The sequence below is a fragment of the Jaculus jaculus genome, chromosome 18, assembly GCF_020740685.1.
Source record: "Jaculus jaculus isolate mJacJac1 chromosome 18, mJacJac1.mat.Y.cur, whole genome shotgun sequence".
Taxonomy (NCBI): Eukaryota; Metazoa; Chordata; class Mammalia; order Rodentia; family Dipodidae; genus Jaculus; species Jaculus jaculus.
Window position 1 is genome coordinate 63,170,068 of NC_059119.1, and position 17,174 is coordinate 63,187,241.

The 17,174-nt window shown below is 43.5% G+C and overlaps 1 protein-coding gene across 6 annotated transcripts in view; it reads left to right on the plus strand.

The window, feature by feature from the left end:
- Mboat2 (membrane bound O-acyltransferase domain containing 2) overlaps nucleotides 1-17,174 on the plus strand; it is a 179,247-nt gene that overhangs the window by 10,537 nt on the left and 151,536 nt on the right. The window contains exon 2 of one of the 6 annotated variants that reach the window (XM_045137476.1): nucleotides 3,525-3,681. The exons of the other annotated variants lie outside the window; for them this stretch is intronic. The gene's annotated coding sequence lies outside the window, so the exon portion shown is untranslated. The remainder of the gene's footprint in view (nucleotides 1-3,524; nucleotides 3,682-17,174) is intronic. 6 annotated transcript variants of the gene reach the window in all.

A 17,174-nucleotide genomic window follows, 5' to 3' on the forward strand; every position in this document is an offset into this window, starting at 1 on the left:
CTGTAGCTAGATCAGTATTCTCAGCTAGGGGCTTGGGCTGGGTGGAAAGAGAAACCTTATCAGCATGTTAATCAAGAGATTCAGACAAAAGAAGCCTTCAGATTGCACAGTTGTCTTTATCTGTAAGGAACAAAAGACTGCCATTTTTAGTGTCTGTCCTCCCATAGCCCTCTGAAAGGACTCTTCTGGGGCATTCTCCTGCCCCATCCCATGTTGTGACCATTCCACAATAATAGGCGAAACACTGGCAGATGTTCCCTGGCTAGCTCAAAGGAGCAGGTGAACTGACATCCTTGGAGCAGGGCTGAGAAAAACTGCTCAGCCAGAGAGCAACCAGATGCCCACCTGAGCACAGGCTCTGACCAGCCCAATTTACCCCGTCGAGACACTGGACAAAGAGGGAACCTATTATCCCTCAGAAACTTAAATTTTAAATTTGTGGTCTTCTCTTCCAGGCTAGGTATTTGTGGAAGGCTAGAGATATATACGCAAGTCATTAAAATAAATTCTGAGCCTTTCAGTTTTCCATTTGAAACTAATTTAAAGCTAAAACCACAAAACATACACAGACAATACAGCTGCACCCCAGGTGGTACCTTGTTGTACTGAGTATAGACAGGAGAGGTGCCCTTACTTTTGCAAAACTTTTAGTATCAAAACCATGTGTTTACTGAATGATCAATAAATGATGAAATGGGATACATCTAACAGCATACTAAATTTCAAGAAAAATGTAAAGACCTAGAGTGACATTCTAGAAACAAGTATTGATAGACAGGGTCCCAAGACTAGCAGTGCAGTAAATCATGGGATCTTGAATGGGTGAAGGTGGGCAGTGCAGTGAATCACGGGATCTTGATTGGGTGAAGGTGGGCAGTGCAGTGAATCACAGGATCTTGAGTGGATGATGGTGGGCAGTGCAGTGAATCACGGGATCTTGATTGGGTGAAGGTGGGCAGTGCAGTGAATCACAGGATCTTGAGTGGGTGATGGTGGGCAGCACAGTGAATCACGGGATCTTGAGTGGGTGAAGGCGGGCAGTGCAGTGAATCACGGGATCTTGAGTGGGTGATGGTGGGCAGCGCAGTGAATCATGGGATCTTGAGTGGGTGAAGGTGGGCAACGCAGTGAATCACGGGATCTTGAGTGGGTGAAGGTTGGCAGTGCAGTGAATCACGTTATCTTGAGTGGGTAAAGGTGGGCAGTGCCATGAATCACAGGATCTTGATTGGGTGAAGGTGGCATTGCAGTGAATCACAGGATCTTGAGTGGGTGAAGGTGGGTAGTGCAGTGAATCACGGGATTTTGAATTGGTGAAGGTGAGCAGTGCAGTGAATCACGGGATCTTGAGTGGGTGAAGGTGGCATTGCAGTGAATCACGGGATCTTGAGTGGGTGAAGGTGGGCAGTGCAGTGAATCACGGGATCTTGAGTGGGTGATGGTGAGCAGTGCAGTGAATCACGTTATCTTGATTGGGTGAAGGTGGGGTGTAGCCAACCAGGAAGTAGCTAATGCCACTATCCAATTTGGCTGAAGGCAGCAAACACCGAGTAAGTGTAAATGTCGGTGCATCTGTTTTCTAAGATGTGTGTAGTGGGACCATCTGGAAAGGCCATAGCAGCTGGAATAGGAAGCTCCTCCCTACTTTTGCTAATGATTGCTGGAAAGGAATTTGACTTGGTGCCAAAGCTGACTTCTCACAAAGAATCTGAAAACCTGGATTCTGAAAGGAAACATGATTTTTAAATTTTTTGACTGAAATGTCAAGTTTTCTTATTTTGAGCCCTAACAATATACCTAGGTCAGAGTTAGCTAATTGGCTATTGGGAATTAGTTAGAAGTTTCTATTACACTTTATGGTGGTCAGTCTATCCTGAAGCACATCTAAGGCTTAGAACATTGACACGTGGATTTTATTTATTTATTTATTTATTTATTTATTTATTTATTTATTTATTTATTTATTTTATTTATTTGAAAGCGACAGACACAGAGAGAAAGACAGATAGAGGGGGAGAGAGAGAGAATGGGCGCGCCAGGGCTTCCAGCCTCTGCAAACGAACTCCAGATGCGTGCGCCCCCTTGTGCATCTGGCTAACGTGGGACCTGGGGAACTGAGCCTCGAACCGGGGTCCTTAGGCTTCACAGGCAAGCGCTTAACCGCTAAGCCCTCTCTCCAGCCCGACACGTGGATTTTAACCAGATCAGGGCAGGCAGAACACAGAAAACTTTGGGCAATATCAAGCAATAGTTGAAGATACAGTCCTTATATTTCCTCATTTAGAAATGTAAAGTGAACTGATAAAAATGTTTGCAATTAAATTGCATTTGACTAGTTTTTTTTTTCATTCAGAGAAGATCAAATCTTGAGCTTAAGTCTTAAGAGATAATATGAGTAGAGGTTGTGATGTATTAATCAAAATTAAAGAGTGGGATTTTGGGTATTGTTGAATTGTGCTGTAATTTTATGCTTTTATTGGTTTTGAGGAGCCAGTATTGTAATTTTATTAACTGGTCTATATTATCAAAATCATCTTATGGGATATTTTTAAGTCTACCTAGTTAGGAAATCAAGCAATACTTGGAAAAGTCTTCATTGTTTTTATAAGCACTTGTTAGTATTTTTAGTTTTTCTTGGGTGTATAATAATTTCGGGCCAGAATGTTTTGAACACATGATATGGCTGACTACCCAGGCTTTGGAGTTAAAGCTTGTCCACAGAGCGCCTCACTGAGAGTGACAGCATGCCTCTTCAGTGCTAAGCCTGACACAGCTGTTCATCATAGCTGCAACCCAATTATAGAAGTGATGGGGATTCTTGGTGCATTAGTAGTGCCAAGAGGGCACAGGCAGAGGCAGGTGGAGGGCGGTCTCAGCTTGTGCGTGGTCTGCTTAGATGTTTAAGGGCTCCTTAGCAGAAAATGGTAATCCTGGGCGCAGGAATTGTAGTCTCTGTACTTTTCCTATAATGCCATGCTAATTGTGCCTTCTCCTTTTGTTCTTGGAAAATATTCCAGAGCCACAGAACTTGGCATCAAAGTATTACGCTTCAGCCTTTCATTAGACAAGAATGGAGATTGTGATGAAGTAATCAAAATTGAAGAGTAGCGTTATGAATGTCATTGAATTATCTGTCTGTTAAGATTTTGAGTTGAATTTGGGGGATTCATTTTGGATGACTCAGTTTCCTTATAAGACACAAGAAATATAAATTAATGGAGAAATCAAAGTTCCAGGCAAGTTTTTGGCACAGACTCAGAGTTTTACCACATAAAACTGTACTGTGTATTTTTTTTTTTTTTAGGAATATGTCGTTTGGTAGGAAATATTTGAGTACATTAAAAGTTCTACTCAGGATATCAGAAATAAAAGGATGTTGGAACTATTTCAACAAAGATTTTAAAAGATTAGAATAGTGCCAGAAGGCTGGTATTGGGTTGTTTTCCATATTGTATTTTATTGAGAACATGAATCTCTAGAAAAGAATGAACTATTAAGTAATTTTTCTCTATTTTCTCCCTAAGTCTAGATTTGGTAAATGTCTGGCTGAGGAGTTTCAGCTTCTGCAGGACGAAGGAAAAAGGCAGTGCAGACAGGCCAGTGTGCCCTGATGAAGTTGGTGACGTGGCTCAGCAAGTAGATCACCACCTTCGCTTTGTGCTGCATGCAGTGGGGACCAGGGTGAGGCACAGAAAGAGAACGGGAACTGTTTTGTGTCTTACAATAAGCTAACATAGCAGGAAAGCTATCCTCTGATAACAAGCAAGATTCTTGCAAGTTGAAATTAGGCAGCTTACTAAGTATTGAAGACTAGCCTTTGACAAGTGTCATCACCCTGAGTTTTAGACATTTGGAAAGTTTTGTCCGCAGTGAATGGTGGTGGTTGTAGACCATTTTTGTTAAAAGAAAGTTGATGAGTTTGGTATCACTTTGGATGTTGAGAATTAACATTGGGTAGTAAAGATAGAAGAGAATAAGTAAATACCCTTCATAAGCCAGGACTGTTAGTAGGTCCTGGAGAGAGAGAGAGAGAGAGAGAGAGAGAGAAGAGAGAGACCACCTAAGAGAGCTTGTTCTGGCTCTTGAGCCTTGTGAGATGAGGAAGACATGTAAGTCAGTGTTAGAAGGCAGGGATGAGGATTTGGATATGGCTGCTTCAGGTATGTATTTTCTCACATAACACTTTTTATGTTAACAGTCTACCTTGGTTACTTCTGCACCACTTGGTCATACAAAGACGCTTTCTGACACACTCAGCTAGGTTGAGGCTAGCTCACTTAAAGAAGCTGTCCTTCAGCTAGGCATGCATGTGAATCCCCCACAGCCCTTGTTAAAGTAGCTCTTTTCCATAATTCACTAATCCACATTCCCACCCACAGTGTGCAAGGGTTCACTTTTCTCCACATGCTTACAAGCACTTGTCTCTTTTTGATAATGGCTATTCTTTTTTAATTGGTTTTATTATTTTCCTTTTTGTTGACAGCTTCCATACTTAAGACAGTAAACCATGATAATCCCTTCCCCTGCCCCACTTTCCCCTTCACAAATCCACAGTCCATTAGTTTCCCTTTTATTTCAAGTCATCATCTTTTCCTCCTATTATGAGGGTCTTGTGAAGAGAGTGCTAGGCACTGTGAGGTCATAGATATCAAGGCCAATTTCTGTTTGGTCAGTTGCATTGTAAGGAGTCCTACCCTTCCTTCCGTTCTTAAAGTATTTTCACCACCTCTTCCTGAGGTGGACCTCAGGACCCTGAGCCTTGTAGGGTGTGATAGAGATATTTTAGTGCTGAGCACTCCTCTGTCGGCTTCTTCTCAGCACTAAGGTACCTTTTGGGTCATCTCAGTGGTCACCACCATCTGAAAAGAGAAGCTTTTCTGACCAAAAGTGAGAGTAGCATTAGGTATGAACATTAAGTAAAGTGCTTACAGGGCAGTTTGGTGAGCATAATATATGCATTTAGCCAGACAAGAGCAGGCATTACACACCTAAGGCTCATGACCTCCCCCACCATAGGCTTTTGATTAGGTTTTCAGTACTGGGCATATATTCCCTCCTACAGAGCAGGCCTCCAGTCCAATTAGAGAGCAGTTGGTTTCCCCCCATAACAGATATGCCACTATTGCACCCATTCAGTCATTTGGCCTGGGTGGCCAAACTTGAGGCTTCCAGTGTTCATTGTTTTCACCACTGATGACTTCTGTCTCCCATAAGGCTGCATGCAGTGCAGCTTTTTCCAGATTTCTGTCAGCTGGTCTACCAGGAGAAGGTTTTCAGCTCAGCCCCAGTTTGATTTCTTGATGGCCTTGCAGCCCAGGCATGTGGAGTCTTCAGAAATAAGGTCTTATCATCTGTTCCTGGTGGGAAACTAAGAACCTTGGTAATAGCCTGTAATGTTTTGGGGGCATCAGGGACCTCCCTGGCCAACAACTCACTGGAAGGTATCCCATCCTTGGCACTGAAATTTTTCTAGTAATAGTCTTATGGCTTCTGGGTGATAATGGCTATTCTTGATCCAGTGAGATGGTATGTTACTGTGTTTTGATTCATGTTTCTCTGATGATGAGTGATAATGAACACTTGTAGTCAAAAAATTAAAAATAGAATTCAAATATGATCCAGCAGTTGTACCACTGAGCTTATCTCCAAAGGAAATGAAATCGGTATTATATTAGTTAACTTCTCTGCTGGGCATGGTGGCACATGCCTTTATCCCAGCATTTGGGAGGCAGAGGTAGGAGGATTGCCGTGAGTTCAAGGCCACCCTCAGAGACTACATAGTGAATTCCAGGTCAGCCTGGATTAAAGTGAGACCATACCTTATACACACACACACACACACACACACACACACACACACATATGTATGTATGTATAGTTCTCATTTGGACAAAATACCTGAAAAAATCAACTTAAGGGTAAAGGGTTTTGTGGTGGTTTGAGTGGATGTTCCCCAACAGATTCAGTTTTATTAAAGGTTCTTGGATTTCCAGCTGCCTGGCTGGAAGAGGTGTCACTGTGGGAGGATCCTAGGGTCCAGCCCTAAGGTTTGTCTGAAATTCTTGCTAAAGATAGGCGGAGTGCTTGAGCTCTGCCTGGGTTTCTGGAGCGTGCTTGCTTGTGCTGCTGCTGGTGGCTTTTGGCTTTTCTCTCTGCATGGATCCGTGACAGGGGCCAGCTGTTCCTGCCATTATGGAACTTCCCCTGGATCTGTAAGCTTCAGTAAATCCTTTTTCCCTCCCTTAAACTGTGTCTGGTCTGGAGGTCCATCCCAGCCACATAAAGCTGAGTGCATCAGGTTTCGTTTATCCTACGGTTCCAGTTTATAGCCCATCATGGCCAGGAAGATGTGGCGGGAACTTGGGGCAGCTGCTCACGTCCACCCCCACTGAGGAAGCCGAGAGGGAGGAGTGCTTGTGCTCAGCCAGCTCGCTCTTTTCATAGTCCAAGACCCCAGCCCTGGGATGGGCATTCCCAGTAAGGCAGGTTTTCCCACACCTGTCATTCTGATCAAGGCATTACCTGCATAGTCATGCCCAGAGGCTCATTTAATGTAGATTATCCCTCACAGGTGGTTCTTGGGCCTGTCAAGTTGACAATCAGTATGAACCTCAAGGACACTGAATGAACATCTACACTTCCATGGTTATTGCAACATTAGTTACAATAGCCAAGAAATGGAAACAGCCATCAATTGATAAATGTATAAAGGCAGTGTGGGTGCATTTACACAAGAGAATATTATTGTCATAACGAGAATGAAACCATGTCATTTACAACGTGGATGAACTGGAGATTGTTATGTTTAATAAAATAAGCCAGAAATAGAAAGCTAAGTCCTTCATGGCCTCATTGTGATCCCGTTGAAGCTGAGGTCTCGGTCACCACTGGCAAAGGGAGAGCGCGTAGGCTTGCATGGCACTGGGAGGGCTGGGCCCTGGCTCTGAGCTCGGAGTACAGAGACCTGGAGAGCTGTGCTACCCGGGGCGGCCACAGATAGCGATCATGCGCTGTATGTTTCGAAAAGCTGGGAGACAGGGTTTCAGATGTCTTTACCTAAAGCAGTGAGCAGCTAGAGACATTTAAATGATCTAAAGCTGTTACAGTGCATATATGTATCGAAGTATCAATGATACCCCATAAACATGTACAGTTTTTACATTTGTATTTATCAGTAAAAATGAAGCAGACAGCTGGAGCTCTACCATCAGGGTTTCTGCTTTAGTGAATCTGAACCAGGGCTTATTCATTCTCATGTCTCAGGTTCATAGATGATGCAAATACTGGAGAATGTGGAGAGTTCCCAGGCCTTTGGTGGATGAGAAAGTTGGAGATTTCTATTGACTTTGGTCATTGCACTTACATGCCTCTTCTGCACATACTCTTTTTTTTTTTTTTTTTTTTTTTGAGGTAGGGTTTCACTCTAGCTCAGGCTGACCTAGAATTCACTATGTAGTCTCAAGGTAGCCTCGAACTCACAGTGATCCTCCCACCTCTGCCTCCCAAGTGCTGGGATTAAAGGCGTGTGCCACCACACCCAGCTGCACATACTCTTTTTGCAAGACCTTTGACACATGGCCAGGGTCGTTTCAAGGAGATGGCCTTGGGCTGGTATAGAGGATGGTTAGAAACCATACCTAGCTAGTGTCCCAGCAGAATAGAAGAAGAGGACACGCCCACCACACTCTGGAATCATCCAGGAAAATAAGTAACCAAGGGAACGAAAGTCACATTTGCACTAAAATCCCAAGGGAGGACACATTTTCCTGGAGCCCCAGAGCATAGGTACAATTTATCAGTGAAAGTGTTTGCAAAGTAACGCAGGCTCATTTCTTTGGTAAATACTGGGGTAACTGTTGGTTGACGGCAAGGCTCTGTGATAGGCTTGAGTGTCGGAGAACAGAGGCAGAGTAGACAGGGTCTGATGACGGAGCTAATTGAAAAGCAAACATGCAGTGTCCAAAATCCAGGAGCAGCTGTGTCCAGCTCAGCATCACTTCCCAGCGCGGTGGGGCATCCAGGCCTGGCTCTCTGTGTGCGCAGAACCCAGCGTCAAGCCAGGGCTCCCTGACTGTCAGGGTGTCTTTTGTGCAAACCGCTTGTATGAAATAAAGTTTCCCCTGGGGAACTTCTGGTCGATGGCCATCTGCCTTCTGCTTGAATGCCTCCAAGGAGGTGGCGCTTGCTCCCTTCAGTAGGTCAGCCAGTTCCATTTTTAGGCAGTTGTAGCTGTTGGAGAGTTCCATTTCTAGGTGCTCACAAACTTTCTGGATTTAATTCAGAAGTTGTCTGAATAAGCCCATTTATTCCTGGCCAGTATCTTTAGAATTAGAGACATCTAGATCTTTTTGCATAGTGCTGGCTTATGAATTTTAGTGCACCAAGTATCAGTGCTGTCGAATCGCCTCATCATGGGTCTACGAGAAAACATGGCTAGCCCACGTGGGGTGGGGTCACTCCCATCTGGAAGTCCAGTGTTTTTGCTCACTTGAAGATGTATTATTTTTCCTCAGTTACTTTCTAGAATGTACTAAAAGACTAAAGTTGCTGGTTCAGTAATAAGCATGTTCTCATAATAATCCTGGAAACAATGATAGAAACCCTGAGACATCCCAAATCCCACTTCTTTAAAAAAAAATTTTAGGGCTGGAGAGATGGCTTAGTGGTTAAGCGCTTGCCTGTGAAGCCTAAGGACCCCAGGTTCAAGGCTCGATTTCCTAGGACCCATGTTAGCCAGATGCACAAGGGGGCGCATGCATCTGGAGTTCGTTTGCAGTGGCTAGAAGCCCTGGCGCACCCATTCTTTATCTGTCTCTATCTGCCTCTTTCTCTGTCTGTCGCTCTTAAATAAATAAATAAACAAAAAAATGTAAAAAAAAAAATTTTAATTAATTATTTATTTATTTTACTTGAGGCAGAGAGAGGACGGGAGGGAGAGAGAGCAAGAGAATGGGTGTGCCAGGGCCTCCAACCACTGCAAAGAAATTCCAGACACATGCACCCCCTTGTGCATCTGGCTAACGTGGGTCCTGGAGAATCGAACCTGGGTCCTTAGGCTTCGTAGGCAAGTGCCTTAACCACTAAGCCAGCTCTCTCCAGCCCTCAAACACCACTTCTGTGGACTTGGCAGTCTCAGATTTGAACTGACTGAGGTAAGAGAGGAACATAACTGAGGAACATGTGCAGCATATGGAAAAGTGTCCCCTAAGATTGTATGTACAAATCTCAGTGGGATCCAGTGTCTCATGGCTGAGTGAGAAATTACTGTAGATTTGAAGCTGGGGATCTACAACTTCTGAAGTGATCAAGAGTCTTCTTGTCATTGTTGAAATACTGTTCTGCATAGATTTTTAAGCAATGGAAATTATTATTTTATTTATTTGTTTGCTTTTCTGTTTTTCGAGGTAGGGTCTTACTCTAGCTCGTGCTGACCTGGAATTCACTATTGTAGTCTCTGGTTGGCCACCAACTCACAGTGATCCTCCTACCTCTGCCTCCCGAGTGCTGGGATTAAAGGTGTGTGCCACCACGCCTGGCTCAATGGGATTTATTCTTAAAGCATTTTAACTAAGACTGTTGGCTTCAGGTTTGATTGGAATAATACATGTGTTCTTTTAAAAATAATTACTTTTTTATTTCTGTGTGTGTGTGTGTGTGTGTGTGTGTGTGTGTTGCTACCACAAACAAACGCCTGTCCTACTTCACATGGATGGCTGGAAATTGAACTGAGGGTGGGCAGGCTTTTCAAGGAAGCACATTTAAACTGAACCATTTTGCCCAGTTCCCTTAACATGTGTTCCTTAATGTCTTCCTTTTTCTTCATAGTCCTTACATGTTTCTTATTATGCATGAGTTTAGGGGTTCACTTCTCTTTGTAAAATTGACATAGCAGAGCTAATTGTTCTGCTTTCAATTCACAAGGTCTGCAGAATTGACAAATAGGGCTTTTTCATGGACGTTGTTTTCTTGACACCTGAGACTAACTCAAATTCAAATACAGTTCTTAAAGTGTATTTTGCTTAATGTTATCCCAGGAAACAATTTTACAAACATGTGTATTATGAAAAAAATCTAACCTTATTTACATTAAAACTTTTGCCTTGCCTAGCATAATGGCTCATACATTTGGGCTGAGGTAGGAGGAGAGCAGTGGGTTTGAAGCCAGCCTGGGGTAGTTTGAGACCTTGCCTCAAAGCAAACAAAAGTTTTTCTCCAAGATTATAACATGCTTTCTTAAGTTCTTTACATGAAGCCTTCCTCAATACTTATAGATGCATTTATTTCCCTATTAATATTTGCCTAATAATTACCACAGTGTTTCACTCTTCAAGATAACAATACTTGTATTTTAACTGATAGAATGCAAACATATATGTCATGTAAATTAATTTGCAAGCCAAGTGAATTATATAATCATTATACATTAATCTTTTATTAATAATTAAAGTCATGAATGACATATATTGTTTATATTTTTCCTGGTTAAACATGATGCTTATTTAAGTGATCTCAGATTTCTTCAGAATTAGGAATCCTTCAAGTGACTAGGAGGCAGGTATTAGGTCACGTGGTTTCTGGTAGTCAGGACCAAAACCAAAGCAAAATAGTGGATTTAGGGTGAAAAAAACTGAGGGTAAAAGTAAACTTCAGTTCATTTGTAACCTAAAAAAGCGAGATGAAATTGGTATTTAATGATGTTTTTCATCCTGGGGCTGATTTTTCTCCTCTTAAAACAGGTAAGTATTGATATATATACCTTTCCATTTCAAGTATGTTTCTTAAAGTAACTGAGTTCACTTTTAATCTGATTTAGAAAGTTAATTTATTTTTTCCTTCCCCCTCCCATTACCTTCTTTTTAAAAAACATTTTTAAAATATTTAAAAGATATTTATTTATTTGAGAGGACGAGAATGAGAGGGAGGAAGAGGCAGGCGCAGAGTGAGTATGAGCACCCCGGGCCCGCTGCCTGACAAAAGAACCGCAGACGCACGTGCCGCTTTGTGGACTTGCCTTTACTTGGGGGCTAGGAATCGAACCTGGGCCATTAGTCTTTGCAAGCAAGTGCTTTTAACGGCAAGGCTGTCTCTCCAGCCCTTCATTACCTTCCTTTGTTCTCCTTCCCTATCCCCCTTCCACTGAACCACCTCTTCTTTTTAAAAATCAGTTAATTTATTTGTAAGGAAACAGATATAAGTGTGAGCGAATGAGACAGGGAAGGGAATGCACCAGAGCCTCTTGCCACTGCAAACAAACTCCAGATGCGTGTGCCGCTTTATGCATCTGGCTTTACATGGGCATGGGGAATTGAACCCAGGCCATCAGGCCTTTGTAAGCAAGCGTCTTTAACCCTGGGCCGTCTCCATATCCTGAACACCCCTTCTTTGCAAGTAGTCCTCTTCTATTTCCTCAGACTCTTCATGTTGCAAAACATAAAAGTACGTAAACACAAAAAATTCAAAACCACCATTATCCTTCAATCCAGATTATTTTTTAACTTAAAAAAGTATGTGTGGAGCTGGGCGTGGTGGCGCACACCTTTAATCCCAGCACTCGGGAGGCAGAGGTAGGAGGATCGCCGTGAGTTCAAGGCCATCCTGAGACTCCATAATGAATTCCAGGTCAACCTGGGGTACAGCAAGAGCCTACCTTGAAAAAACAACAATAAAAAAAGTTTGTGTATTTAAACAAAATTGGGCTCATACTGAATATGCATATTTTTTTGAATATGTATTTCTTGTGACCTTTGTTTCTAATTTATAATTTTGTGAAAATTACTTTTTCAAGTATATGCAGTATTCCACTGTTTAGATGTTCCATGCTTAGCTATTTCTCAGTTGTTTGCAGTTTTCCATTGTCATGATTGTGCCATAAATTTCTTACAATTCTGTCTGTCACTCTCAAATAAATAAGAATGAACAAAAAAAAGTAAAAAAAAGAGAGAGAGCCGGGCGTGGTGGCGCACGCCTTTAATCCCAGCACTCGGGAGGCAGAGGTAGGAGGATCGCCATGAGTTCGAGGCCACCCTGAGACTACATAGTGAATTCCAGGTCAGCCTGAGCCAGAGTGAGACCCTACCTCGAAAAACCAAAAAAAAAAAAAAAAAAAGAGAGAGAGAAGTTTTTTTAAAATTTTTATTTATTTATTTGAGAGTGGCAGACAGAGAGAGAAAGAGGCAGAGAGAGAGAAAGAGAATGAGAATGGGTGCACCAGGCCTCCAGCCACTGCACACGAACTCCATACTCATGCACCCCCTTGTGCATCTGGCTAACATGGGTCCTGGGGAACCAACCCTCGAACCAGGGTCCTTAGCTTCACAGGCAAGCGCTTAACCACTAAGCCATCTCTCCAGCCTTTTCCCTCCCTCCCTCTCTCTCTTAAATAAATAAATAAAATATTTTTAAAAAGAGTTCTTTTGGTGAAACAACACAGCAAAATCATCGTTTTTAAAAATTGCTATTAGAACTTTTAATTTTTCAGTTATCACAGTGTAGTATTTTTGGTATGCTTGTGCTTCTCTTGGGTCTCTCTGTGCTCCTGCCCTTAGAAGGTGTTCTGCTCTGTGGGGCTTGAATGCCTGGTACAGAGGTGACCAGACTGCCCAGCTGGGTACGTGACGTCATGGCCAGAGGAGGTGCACCCGGGATTTTATGATGTGCTGAAAGGATTTGGGAATTTGCTTAATCAAGTGTGTATAGCCGCCCTTCTTCCCTCTGGTCCTGGCTGGAGGCGACACTTTTTTTTTTTTTATAATTTTTTTTAATTTATATTTATTTATTTGAGAGCAACAGACACAGAGAGAAAGAACAGATAGAGGGAGAGAGAGAGAATGCGTGCGCCAGGGCTTCCAGCCACTGCAAACGAACTCCAGATGCATGCGCCCCCTTGTGCATCTGGCTAACGTGGGACGTGGGGAACTGAGCCTCGAACCGGGGTCCATAGGCTTCACAGGCGAGCGTTTAACCGCTAAACCATCTCTCCAGCCCTGGAGGCGACACTTTTTGCTCCCCTCCAAAGCCTCTGTTTCCCCCACGCACTGAGCCCTGGCTCCAACGACCAGATTCTGCTTGTCTTGTCATCTGCAGTGCCAACCTCTGCTGGTAGCTGCCAGATGTCTACGTTGAATGTAGGCTTATGATGATATTTTTCATTTTTAGAAAAATACTAAATTAATTTTTAAGCCTCCTAGCCATGTATAATTCCACCAGCATTAAAAGAAAAGTAATAAGAAGTCAAGCAGTTATTTAGAAGCAGTCCTAGAATTTCACCATGCAGCATAAGCTGTTCAGGGTGTTTGCTAAAAGGACTCATTCCAGATTAGTTAGTGTTGAGAGAATTGGGAGTTCCATGAAAAGGAAGACTGGCTCTTATGGCTGATGGGCGCTATTACGGGGTTGCTAAGGGCCTCTTGCAGTCTCTGCATACCGGTGCTTGTCTGTGTGGCTTGTTCTAAGACGTTCTTATTGATTGCGTAGACACTCCCATTTGGCCTACCTCAAGTTTCTGAGAAATGAGTAAAAAATCCTGACTCTCCCTTGATTTCTGAACTGTGGGTAAGAAGACATGAGAAATTAGCCTGTTGTTTTGGGGATTGTGAAGAGGTACATTTAGTGTACGATCTTTCTTGCCACTTCCTTATTTAGAGCACTCCAGGAATTCCTAGGCTGGCAGTGATCTATCCATGGTTACCTCCAAGCTCATTTCCTACGATTGTCTTCTCTTCCCTCTATTTTATCAACACTGGCCTTCTCCTAGATCCTTGGATTGGCGCATGCGTTCCTCTGTCAGGGCCTTCACCCTTGCTATTCCAGTCGGCCAGATACTTGTATGACCTCCTTCCCATAGTCCAGCTTGATCCTTAAGACCTGAAGAAAGGCCTGGGAGCTTCCATCTCCGCACAGACCCTCCTGTCACATCGCTCCTCTGTGTGGTCACGTGTGTGTGTGTGTGTGTGTGTGTGTGTGTGTGTTCCCCCACCGACATTCATGCTGCAGGAACTCAATTGGTATTTATTAATGGAGTTCGAGAACTATGAGCCTGATGATTATATTATTTAGCTGAGGTTTCATTTCTGAAAACTCACTCAGTATCATTGGCCAGCAGTTGACTTGTTTCCACATTAGCTTCCAGACGCTGCTTCCCGTCGCGTCTTGCAGTGAGCACAAGCGCGCTTTCCCTTGTGTCTTTCGCTGCTTCTGAGCGCACCCTGCCCGATGTGGAGGGTTTTACCTATTAAGACGCCCAAAGAAACAGGTGACAGTCACGGCACAATGCTCTGAACACTGCACGTTGGAAATTGGTCTTTTTCCCTGTTTCTAAAGACTACTGCCAGTCACATTCATATGGGAAGTGCAGCTAGGCAGAGTCTGATCTTTGGGTTTGCCCTAACCTTATTCTTGCTCTGGGACTATGAAAAATTTACTGATTTTCCATTTCCTTTTTAAAATTTGTTTAGTTTTCAAGGTAGAGTCTTGCTGTAGCCCAGGCTGATCTGGACTTCACTAGGTAGTCTCAGAGTGGCCACAAGCAGACCACAATCCTTGTACTTCTGCCTCCTGAGTGCTGGGATTAAAGGCATGCGCCACCACGCCCAGCCATCTCCTTATTTTAAAAGTATTTTTTATTTAGTAATTAGAGAAAGAGGCATATGTATGTATGTATGTATGTATGTATATATATATATGGAGAGAGAGAGAGAGAGAGAGAGAGAGAGAGAGAGAGAGAGAGAGAGAGAGAAAATGGGCATGCCAGGGCCTCCAGCCATTGCAAACAAACTCCAGACGCATACACCACCTTGTGCATCTGGCTTACGTGGGACCTAGAGAATTGAACCTGGGTCCTTTGGCTTTGCCAGCAAGTGCCTTAACCACTAAGCCATCTCTCCAGCCCCATTTCCTTATTTTTAAATGAGTAGTTATTTTCATAGGCTATCAGAGTATCATTTGGGTTAATGGGGCATATAAGATGCCTCACCATCATCACTGCTCAGTAAATGTGTTATTATCAGTTACAATATGAAACCATTTGCACACAGGGAGTGCTTGCACTCTGTGGGGCACATGGTGTTATGTGTCTTAAATTTTCTCCGTTAATCCTTGTAACAGCACCGAGACTCCTTGCTATGAAGGGAATAGTGGCCCCTCGCTGTCTGATGGACCATCCAAGGTCTCAGCTGGCGAGTGGATCTGGTGGAACTGGCACTGTGTGGTTTGTACTGAAGTGTCCATAGACACAGATGCAGGCATAGGAATGAGTATAGACACATTGGTAGATGGGTACTTCTAAAGTGAGCAAAAGTATGTAATGGAGAGTTTGTGAGTCTCTGTACTAGAAGATAATAAAAGCTCAACTTTTTTTTTTTTAGCATTATGTGTTGGCTTTATAAGTTACTTATTCTGAGCACCTTTAAAAACTAATAATTGGCTGGGTGTAGTGATGCTTGCCTTTCGTCCCAGCACTCAGGAGACCGAGGTAGGATTGCCATGAGTTTGAGGCCAGCTTGGGGCTACACAGTATGTTCCAGGTCAGCCTGGGCTAGAGTGAGACTATTGTAGCTACCTGCATGTTTTCTGGGACAAGGGTCCTACCAAAAAGCTACTGATGGAAGGAAAGTTTTTGGCTTAGAGTCTTGAAGGGGAAGCTCCATGGTGACAGGGGACAGCATGGCATGAGCAGAGGCTGGACGTCACTCCTACCACAGCAGCAGGAGAGCGAGCTGAGCTAGCGCTGGCAAACTGGGAGCCAGCAAACCTCAGGGCCTGCCCCCAGCAGCCCTCCTCCAGTAAGCCTCAACCTCACATTCATGGCCCATGAGCTTACGGGAGACATCTGATTCAAACCACCACAGAGACCTTGCTTCAAACAAAACAAAACAACAACAAAAACCAAAAACCCTGATAGGGCTAGAGAGATGGCTTAGCGATTAAAGCTCTTGCCTGCAAAGCCAAGGAACCCAGGTTCAATTCCCCAGGACCCACATAAACCAGATGCTTAAAGTGGAACATGCATCTGGAGTTCATTTGCAGCAGCTGAAGTCCCTGGCATGCCCATCCCCCCGCCCTAACCTCTCTCTCTCTCTCAAATAAATAACATAAATAAATAAATAACATAAATTATTTGGGTGTGGTGGTGCATGCCTATTATCCTAGCACTTGGGAAGATGAGGCAGGACATTCAAGAGTTCAAAGCCAATCTGGGTTATATAGTAAGATCATGTCTCAAAAAGTCTGGTCTAGTGGCTCAGGACTATAATCCCCAGCAACACAGGAAGCTGAGCCAGGAGAATTACAACTTCAAGGACAGCCTGGGCAACTTAGGGAGACACTGTTTTAAGACAAAAAGAAGGCTAGGGATGTAGCTCGGTGGTATAGCTTCACATGCATGAGCCCCTGGGTTAATCTTCAGTTCCCCTCAAACTGAGGATACTGATCATGTTGGCAGGTCAGTAGAAAACATTCTTGTTTTGTTTAAGTTGACTGGAGGGAACATGATTTACTTTTTTTGTTTGTTTGTTAGTGAGGCAGCATGTCATTTGTCCAGGCTGGCATGGAATTTGAGGTCCCTCTGCCTTAGCCTCCTGAGTGCTGGCATGACGAGCCTGTACCCCCATGCCCAGCCTGCAGCATACAGTTCTCATGATCATTGTTTCCTTTGGGAGAAAATAAACTTCCAAAGATTTAGTTTTAGACAGAGAAATAGGTATTAAAAAAAAACCCTTTTCTATATTTTTATCCCTTAAATGTGCCATTAAATGTTGGTAGAAATTTAGAAAGCATGTGAACTTGAAATTTGAATTCCAGGGCTGGAGGGATGGCTTAGTGGTTAAGGCATTTGCCTACGAAGCCTAAGAGCCCAGGTTCAGCTCCCCAGGACCCACATAAGCCAGATGCACAAGGGGGCTCACACATCTGGAGTTCGTTTACAGTGGCTGGAGGCCCTGGCATGCCCATTCTCTCTCTCTCTCTCTTACTTTTTCTTTGTCAAATAAATAAATAAAAATGAAATCCATATCCTTGGAAGCAGCATTCATGCCTTCAGAGTTCATTTCCTTCTCTCCCTTTGGCTGCTCTGGGCCATTCTTTGGGGCTTTGCTTCCATCTGCAGTCAGCTCGCTTCACAGTCCCTTCCATGACCCTTGTCCCGGAAGTGAGAGCTGAGTGCATCTCTTCTCTAATCC